The 10,005-nt window shown below is 52.2% G+C and overlaps 1 long non-coding RNA gene across 2 annotated transcripts; it reads left to right on the forward strand.

The window, feature by feature from the left end:
• The first annotated feature begins 2,364 nt into the window (after window positions 1-2,364).
• Window positions 2,365-5,033, forward strand: LOC112660464 (uncharacterized). 2 transcript variants are annotated; one of them, XR_003136961.3, is made up of 4 exons: window positions 2,365-2,676; window positions 3,133-3,263; window positions 3,372-3,469; window positions 3,887-5,033. It is a non-coding gene; the product is annotated as an uncharacterized LOC112660464 (long non-coding RNA). The 2 variants fall into 2 exon arrangements; XR_003136955.3 differs by having other exon boundaries at window positions 3,372-5,033.
• The last annotated feature ends 4,972 nt before the right edge of the window (window positions 5,034-10,005 follow it).

A 10,005-nucleotide genomic window follows, 5' to 3' on the forward strand; every position in this document is an offset into this window, starting at 1 on the left:
GGAGTGGGTGTTGTCCAGTGTAGACAGGGAGACGGGCTCCAGGTAAGACAGGTGAGGAGGGTGGGGCCTCTGCGGGGCTTTGCTGGGGAAGCCGGGGGAGGGCACACGACGCCACAGACTCAGAGCTGCATGTATGTCTCTGGCCTCTATCTGCAAAGGAAAGACAGCAGGGGCAGAATGGAAGTGGCAACGTTGTCTCAGAGGTGATGGGTGGCAGTGAAGACCAGACTGACACAGGAAAAAGACACAGTTAATTAAGGCTATATTTTGGAAGTAAAATGCACAGGACCTGGTAATGGATGTGGGGCCTGGGGGGTGGGCAGACCTCCAAGCCCTGGCCTCCAGAGCTGGGTGGGCAGGGTTCCCCTTTGGAGGGACACAGCAGGGCTCTCCTCAGCGGGGGCCACCTGGAGCTGAGGATGGAGGATGTCATAGGTGAGCACATCTGCCAGTTCTGGGGGGGACAGTCCTGGTTTATACAGAGTGCCCCTGCGTTGTTGTTCATGGTGCCCCCTTTCACTCTCAAAAGGGTCTCTGTCTTCCTCTGAGTCAAAAATAAAAATAATGTAGTAAATATAAATAATAAATGAATGAGCAAGGAGAAGAGATGCTCTTGTTTAGTAAAGCAGAAACCAACCTGTGAATGTGGAAGGGAGTACACAGTACAATTGGAAGGAAAGTCACCATCTGGCAACCAGCTTGGGCACCACTGTTTCTGGCAAGAATCAAAAGATAGTAAGACTAGCAGGGAGAAGGTGGAGGGAGAAAGGGGCGTCTGCATAGGCTCAAAGTACCTCCCCACAGAGGCGCATGACCTACAAATGGGAACGGAGTAACTCTGCTGTGAGGAAGCCTGCCTGATGCCCCCACATCCAAGTGATGAGAGCTGATGCCAACAAAGAGGCACGGTGACGTCAGGAGCCCTGTGGCAGGGTGCAGTGAGAAGCACGCAGCATCACTTCTGTGACACCCCTCCTGAAAACACATCAGCTGGATCGAATCATTAGGAAGCAGTTATTCTACAAGACAGCCCAATATTCAAAGGCATCCAAGTCATGAAAGTCAGTGAAGGATTGTAGAATATTCCAGATTCCAGGAGACACAAGAGAGAGGAAACCTCAAGGTCCTGAGCATGCAGTCCTGACCTGGATCCTTTCACCATAAAGGACATTGGGAGAGTTGGCAAAATGTGAACGTGTGAACAGGGTCTGTGGGTCAGACGATGGTGTCCCATCAGTGTGGCTTTCTCGATTGGGGCTGTGCTGTGGTCGTGCGGGAGAATGGTCTGTCCGGGGGAAATATGCAAAACTGTCTTCTAGGTGGTGGCATCATGTTGCCCATTGCTCTCTGATTGTCCGGGAATAAGAGATCTTTGTACAGGCTTGTATGTCTCTTTTCTGCGCATCTGAAACTGAGACCAGAGAGTAAAACAATTCGCCCCATGTCACTGTTAGAGGCAGAGTCTGACTTAGGCCAAGCTCTCAGACCTTGTGCCTCCCTCTGCACTCTGAGGACCTTCCCAGCCTGGAAAAGGATTCTCTGCTCAGATGCACAGTTTGCCAGGCTAGGAATGGAATCAGAGAGGTCAGAGACCTATGACCCAGGTTTGGCCACCCCCGGTGGCCATCTGGCCGATTGCAGTTCTACCTACAGAGAAACCCAAGGTTGGCGATCCCTCGGCGTGAGCTGTCCTCTGATGGTCCAGCGGCCGGCGCCAGTCAGCACAACCAGAGTGTTCTCCATCTGCACCTCGTGAAATCACTTCGTCATCAGCATCCCAAAAAATAGACCTGGAAGGGAAGTGAGGGTATGGGAGGGCAGAGAAGTCACGCAGCTGTCACAGCCCTGAGGCAACTAAAGTATGAAGGGTCCCTCCCCTGATCCGACCCCGCAGGTCTGCCCTCAGGAATCTTAAACTTTAGGGTCCCAGGACCCCTTTACACTCTGAAAGATTAGTGAGGGCCCCAGAGAGCTTTTGTGGGTGGGAATTTTAGCTATCGACATTTACATTAAATACTCAAAATTTATTTTTTTAAAAGATTTTATTTATTTATTCATGAGAGACACAAAGACAGAGAAGCAGAGACACAGGCAGAGGGAGAAGCAGGCTCCATGCAGGGAGCCCAACGTGGGACTCGATCCTGGGACTCCAGGACCACGCCCTGAGCCAAAGGCAGATGCTCAACTACTGAGCCACTGAGACACCCCTCAAAACTTAATTTTAACCAAAATTCAAGCACACATTCCATTGGCTGTTAGAGCAATGGCATCATCACATGTCAGGCCTGGAGACTTCCACAGTGCGCTCATGTCAGAGCGAGAGTGAGCAAGGCCCATAATGCCTGATATTATGATGCAAACAGCCTTGACCTCACAAGTCCCCTCAAAGGGTCTCAGGAACCTGGAGGTGCACGGACCTCAGGGGGAGAAGCCCTGGTGTAGGCCACATCCCTGCCCCAGTGATCACTATGACCAGCTGGAAGAAGTGGAACATTCACCTGTGACCCCAGCAGTGCTGTTCCTCCAGAGAGACTCCCACACCCATGTGTGAACCAGAGAGTCAGACACAAGCATGTGCACGACGCTATCATCCACCTTCACCATTTGGAGGCAACCTGAAGGACAGAACTGACAAGTGAACCATGTGCCGCTTATATAACAGAACACTACCCGATGGTGAGTGGTATCAACACACAGAGGCCCCCCAAACAAAACTGATTGAAAAACACAAGTTGAAGAAGGAAAGGATCAGTACGAGCCCACTCGATGAACTGAAAGCATACAGGACGATGCTGCACGTTGTCTCTGGGTGTACATGTCTTCTCTGCGTTGATAAACATGAAATTCAAGATTTCAAGATTTGAGGCCGTGGCTCCCTACTGTGGGGGGCAGGGGAGAGAACTGGGGAGGGAAGTGTACACAGGGGGGTTTCATTGTATCCATGATGTTTAATTCATAAAGTTATTTTTAAAGTACCTGAGTGACTGTGGGAAAATGTAAAACTAGGACAAGCTGGTGGTGTGTGCTACCATCAGTTCATTAACTGATTCTTCACAGTTTTGAGTACGTGTAGCAGAGATTGCCAGCCGCCTACCTAATATCTGTTTTCCTTCTTCCTTACCGATTTATCAGGGCAGCATGTGCCCAGCTCAAAAAAAAGAGAGAGAGAGAGAGAGACGGAGACAGAGAAAGAAAAAGAAAACACTGCATATTCCAGCCTCCCTGCAGTGACATGGCCTTATCGGCAAATTGGAGGCAAAAAGGTGAAAGTGAGGTTATTCAATGCATCTCATGGGAAAGATCCTCAAATATGAGGGAAGACAACTGCCAGCACTGGTTTTCTTCACCCCTTTCTCCCTCTTTCTACCTAGAACTGGGTGGGAAAGACTGACGGAGCTGCAGCAGCCCTCTTGTGATCCTAAGGCCTCCTTGTGGATGGAAAACAACACTAAGATGGCACAGCATAAAGGTAGAGGGAGCCTGGGCACTGATGATACTGTGGAGCCCCGCACCAGCCCTCACATTTTGTCGGGGAAAAATGATCTCTCTTCGTTTAAGCCACTTGGGTCCAGGTTATGATCACTCACAGCAAGGCGACCTCCCGCACCCATGGCTCCTCAAGCACGCTGGGAGCACGCTGCCTCTCACCACACATGCAAATGGCAGTTGTCCCAATTCCCTTACTTGCTAATCCCTTTATGCTTTTTGCCTTTTCATAGTCTACATTCCCAGCTTGTTGAGCTGCTTTTTTTTTTTTTTCCCTCCACTTGGTGCCAAATAATGAAATTTTAGTACTTAGCCTTGAAAACTCTAAGCTTTTCTTACTGCTGGTAAAAGAAATCTCAGCAAGATAAGAAGCAAAAAAATGTTCCCGCTTTCCCTACAGCTGCAAAAACACAGACGCTCCTCGGAATCATAAAGCTGGTTCCGATAAGTGGGGGATTGAAAACGGTCACTGAAGAAACCACGCATGTTCTCCTCTTCAGTGTGGAGACGGATGTGAAAATGTAAAGCCCTATTCTATTTTCTGCCAGTGTGAACGTGTCCTTAGAGGGGTAATTTGCACAAAGGAGCCTTGTAAGATGACTGGCCTTTGGGCCTGGCTGCCGTGTCCTGTGAAACATGACCTCAGCCCTCACAGGCTGCAAGGCCCAGGACTGGGGGGTGCCTTATGTGATCGTTTCTCACCCTGCTGATGATATTTAGGTTCTGGAATTCCTGGGTCAAAACTTAAGAGGATCATTGCTGCTTGCATGAAGGAAAAAATTAATAAAAGCTGAGGTGTTGGTAGATTATTTGAACCAAGATTTTGAGACTGTCTTATCTCGTTTATGTTTTTAGAGGTTTATTTATTTATTGGAGAGAGAGAAAGATGGAGAGAGAGAGCAGAGGGAGAGGGAGAAGCAGATGCCCCGCGGAGCAGGGAGCTTGACGTGAGGCTCGATCTCAGGACCCTGAGATCACGACCTGAGCCGAAGTCAAGAGTCAGATGCTTAACCGACCGAGCCCCCCTGGCTTCCCACTTTTGTCTCATTTAAATCAACATGGACCTACCAGTCTTTGTTTCTGGGTCCCCTGTGCAGAATGTCCTCCTGCCCTGCTCTCCCTCCATTTCATTAACGTCAGCTCAGCCCCCAAGCTTACTCAGAGTGTCCCTCTTGGAAAGACCGTGCCGGCAGCAGAACTGGGCCTCTTCCACCCTCGTGGGACCCCGGCGTCTCCCAGAGTCACCTCCCACCTCGCTCACTTCAGCCAGGACCCTCCAGCTACCAGAGATAAGCATTCAATTCAAACTAGCTTGAGGGGCGCCTGGGCAGGCTCAGTTGGTTAAGTGTCTGCCTTCAGCTCAGGTCATGATCCCAGGGTCCTGGGATGGGGCCCCACATTGGGCTCCCTGCTCAGTGGGGAGCCTGCATCTCCATCTCTCTCTCCTTCTGTATTTCTCTTTTGCCCTCACTCTCTTTCAAATAAATAAATAACATCTTTAAAAAAAAAAAAGAAAAGAAAAGAAAAAAACTAGCTTGAACAAAGAAGGAACTGCATTCGCTCTGGTGCCTAGAAACCCTGACCAAGCTACATTCAGTCACAGCTGGATCCAGGCACTGGGATGATGATTTGTTCCTGTGCTTTGCTCCCTGTCTAGTCTCTGAAGTGGCCTGAGATGGCTTCATCCTCAAGGATATTCTAGCAAGGGGGTGACAGCAGCTCCAGGATCACATCCTACCAATTCAGCCAACCCGGCAGAAAGAGACACCTTGTTCTTGAGGGCCGGAAGCAGCGCTGTGATTCCAATTGACCCTCTCATGTCACACACATCTCTGAGCCAATCACTGCCGCTTCTCATGGGCTAGCTCTGCACCTGTGCCCACCATGGGCAGGGGAGGGAGCCTTGATCACAAGGGTGGGCCAATCCTAGGAAGGGCGAGGGGGTAGTTTTCATCAGTACACTGAGCTGGCTCAAAAGTCTACCACAACATGAGGTTCTAATTTGTTTTCGTGTGTGCCTTCTGTGTCCTGATGACCAAACGCAGGAGGCTGGCACATAGTAGTAGGTGCTCAGGAAATGCTTGCGGGATAACACGAATGGGAAGTACTAGGTGCAGCCTAGAGATGTCACCTCGACGCCACAGCTTCAGAGTTTCTTGGCTATTTCTAACTCCCATATGTAGAGGGGCCAGGCTGGAGACACAAATAATCGATGTATAGCAGGTGGACCTGTCATAACTGTGAGAGGGAGGGGATGCCCCAATCTGGGATTGTTGCGTCTTGTGAAATTTTTTTTCTTTAAGAAGCTAAAAATCTGGAAGTGTGTGTGATATCTAATATTTAAGTTCTGACAACTAATTAGAAAAAAATTTTTTGACAATCGTGCATGCCCATGGGCCACCTGTTTACAAGGATAATGAGAGTCAGTATTTGAAATGTGCAAGAGAGGGAAGAATAGGAACCTTCTGGAAGGCCACCTTCACAGGCTGCTTCCATGGCTGCCTGAGACTGCTGTCACCCCACGCTAGTCTGGGAGCCGGGGGTCTCTGTGACCAACCCCAGGGGAGCAGGCCCACAATGTGAGTGGGGGGCACCGGGCCAGCCCCACAGCCCCAGGACAGACCCTCGCCCTCTGGGAAGACTGCCTCCAATTTTCCACCTCAAATCAGAGTCATCTTCCCCAGAATGCCATTCGGCCCTGGCCAAGTGGAACTGATTTTGTGTCCCAGAGCCTCCAGGAGCTCCTAATGAGATCTTGACTGGAACCCGGCTTTAAACATTCCTCACAGCGGGTGATTGGGTCTTGATTCGCTGGATGCGTTTGGCTGAATCACCGTCCCCAAACAATATGAGAAATAAAACGCTGGCCACGCTCGGATGGCCAGGAGGCGCCTCCTGATCCGCGGGGCCAATTACACGGGCCACTCCCTGCAAGCGGGCCCCACGCCCCCCGAGGAAGGTGCTGCTTGGGAACAGAAGGTGGACAGGCCCCTCGAAAGAGACGCTGTGTGGTGCCAGGCCCTGCGCAGGAAGGAGGTGGGCCGGTCAGGGCCACGGTGCAAGTGGGAAAACTGAGGCGTGAAGAGCAAGGAGCCCTGCCAAGTTCACACGGAGGCCAAGGCAGACCTGGGGGCAGGAGCCGGGCTGTCTGCTTGATGCTCGAGCTGTGTGCGTGCTGGACCCGGCTCTGCCATAAGCATGCCAGGGGCCTCTCTCTGCCCTGCAGGGCAGCCCACACGGATTTCTCCACACCCCTAGCTTGTCCGTGGAGTGGCTGCAGGTTCCTCACAGGGGTCCAAGGGCCCCAGGGCTGCTGCTCAGAGCCCTTTCTATGGGGTGGTGTTTCTGCGCGTCCTGGCAGTGGAGCGCAGTGGTTGGAGGCCTGTGGTCCCATCCTGCCCTGCCCTGTGCTCAGTCATGTGGCCTCTCTATCCCCCAGCAGCCCCATCTGTAAAGTGGGCATCTTCACAGCGCGGGCCTACCCTCGTGGAGCGTTCAGAATGCACCTGCGCGTACGTAGTGTTAGGGACTGCCACTCTCACAGGCCCCTGGACAGCAGACAACTGTCGTCATCTCCCAGGACAGCCAGCCAACAGCACAGGGGCCCCCCGACGGCCCCAACTCTCTCCGACACGACACCTGTCAGTCAGCTCCCCTTCACACCTTTCACCCCTGCTGCTGGGGTGCACTATGGCAACCCACTGTCCCTGGGCTCCCTGCAGCTCCACTTCCCCCCATCAGGGCCTGTCCCATCATCTGTGAGGTGGGGCTGACCCAAGAACGCCCGTCCTGAGGACTCACCAGGGCTTTAGCAGAGTTACTCCTGGTGGGCCCACCTGGGTGGCTCAGCGGTTGAACATCTCTCTTCTGCCCAGGGCGTGATCTAGGGTCCCAGGATCGAGTCCCACATTGGGCTCCCTGCATGGAGCCTGCTTCTCCCTCTGCCTGTGTCTCTGCCTCTCTCTCTCTCTGTGTGTGTCTCTCATGAATAAATAAATAAAATCTAAAAAAAAAAAAATTACTCCTTGTGGATGGCCCATGGCTGAAGAGGAAACCGGCTCTTGGAGGGACAGCCCCCAGCAAGATCCAGAAGAGCCTGTCTTTGCCCTTCCCCCACTGAGTCTGGAGGAAACCCTGCACACACTCGTGTCTTAACGGGCACCTCCCCCTTACAGTGGCAGGATGGAGGGTGTCCTAGCAGCCACGTGATTCTACCCGGAAGCGACACGCGCCCTTCTACTCACATCTCACTAACCAAAGCAGGTCACACGGCATTACCCATTTCCCTAAAGGGGGCAGGGGTACAAGAATCCTCTGTGTGTGTCCAGAAGGAAAAGAAGCAGAAAGTGTGGGCAATTCTCAGGAGGACGGCCCCCACCCACACAGGCGCCACGAATCCCAGTCCACAAATATACAAGTGACTGTCAAGAAGGCTCCTTCATCTCCTACTTGGTCCTGTTCTGCTGAGAAGGGGGGAGATTTCACCTTTGTTGTTCTTGGGGGCTTTGTGCCCAGTCAATGGTTCTTGTCAAGTTCCCGGAATCTGGCACAGGGATGGGATGTCTGGGGACAAAAGCTTCGGTGCTGTTTGTTACGGGCTGAACAGCATCCTCCCTGAGTCCATGTGGCAAAGCGTGGAAGGAGGTGGGCCGGTCAGGGCCACGGTGCAAGTGGGAAAACTGAGGCATGAAGAGCAAGGAGCCCTGCCAAGTTCACATGGAGGGAAAGGCAGACCTGGGGGCAGGAGCCGGGCTGTCTGCTTGATACTCGAGCTGTGTGCGTGCTGGACCCGGCTCTGCCATAAGCATCCTGCCCTTCAGAACATGACTGTATTGGGAGTCAAGGCCTTTAAGAACTGATTAAGTCAAAATAAGGCCATTGGGGTGGGCCCTGATGCATCGGGGTAGCCTTAGAGGAAGAGGACATGCGGCCCCATAGAGAGACCCCAGGAACGCACATGTACCGGGGAAAGGCCACCTGAGGATGGATGGAGTGCACCATGGACAGAAAGGCCTCTGGAGAAATCAGCTCTGCTGGCACATCGATCTCACACTTCCAGCCTCTGGAGCTGAGAGAAATAAATGTCTGTTTGTTTTAACCACCCAGTCTGTGGTACTTTGTTATAGCAGGAACCCCGTGCTGATACACCAATGGCCACCGGTTCACACCTGTTGTTGCTGAGACCTCCCGTGCTCCTGCAGATCTCAGAGCTCTCTTATGTCCATGTCACACTTGGGCCACGAGACCCTTTGCAGCCACCAAGGACCCTGTCCCCAGGGTCTTCCTCCCTAAGCTCACAAGGGTGCCATCTTATCTGGAGCCTGGCCTCACCTGTGCCTGGGCCCTCAACACTCAGGGATACATAGACCTCACTCCCAAGGGAACCCCCAACTGTTTCTCTACCAGCCCCTGCTGCCTTCTGTAACCCAAGGCATTTGGAACAAAGTCAGGAGGCCATCCACCAGCCGCAGGCTTTCTGGGGCATGGAAGAACAAGATCAAACTCCCACTGACGGGGATGGAGAAGAAGGTGAAGTTCAGGAAGGAAAAGACACAATTACCATCTCAAAATATTATCCTGTCTCCCACAAATGACCCCTTGTAGGGCACGTTTTGATCCTCACATGTTTTCATGAAGACCAAGTTTGCTGGGGTACCTGGGTGGCTCAGTTGGTTAAGCATCTGCTTAAGCATGGGCTCAGGTCATGGTCCCGGGGTCCTGAGATCGAGCCCCGCATCTGGCTCCCTGTGGGGAGCCTGCTTCTCCCTCTGCTTGTGTCTCTGCCTCTCTCTGTGCGTCTCATGAATAAATAAAAACTTAAATAAAAGAAGAAGGAGAAGAAGAAGCCGCTGCCGCCGCCGCCGCCAGTTGGTTGAAGTCCAGTGCTGGTACAGCAGCACCACTATCATTAGGGACAGGGCTTGTCATTTTGTGTATGTGAGCATCCTCAATGAATAGCTTCCCAAAGTCACCTCATCATCCAAGATGGCTGCTGGAGTGTCCATCTGCATCCCAGGAAGAAGGAAGGACAAAGCCAGGAGGACCAAAGAGCAGAGCTCCTAGCTGAGTTGGCTCCCTTTAAGCAGTCTGTGCTAAAGAAAGTGTCTCATACTTCTGCTAACAACCCACTGAGCAGAACTCAGTCACATACGTGACTGCAAAGGGCCAGGGAACCTTACCTTATACCAGGGTGCTTCACCAAACCACAAAACATCGGGGCGTGGTTACTAAGAGAGGGAAAATGGGTATTAGGTGGCAACCGGTCATCTGCTAGCCCGAGTCACTCTGAGGGACTTGAAGGTCAGAGAGAAGACATGACTGCCCAGGATCCAGAGCCCGGGAGCAGCAGCAGTCGGGAAGTTAGACTGGAGCTTGGGTCACATATGGTCAACTCCATCACTATACCCAAGCTTCCAGAACCCCCCACATTTGGCATAGTGCTTGTTACCATCCAGATACAGCACACAGAATGTGGGCCTAGCAGAACAGAAGTGAGCAGGGCTTTTCAGGAAAATTTAA

The sequence above is a fragment of the Canis lupus genome, chromosome 20 (assembly GCF_003254725.2).
Source record: "Canis lupus dingo isolate Sandy chromosome 20, ASM325472v2, whole genome shotgun sequence".
Lineage (NCBI taxonomy): Eukaryota > Metazoa > Chordata > Mammalia > Carnivora > Canidae > Canis > Canis lupus.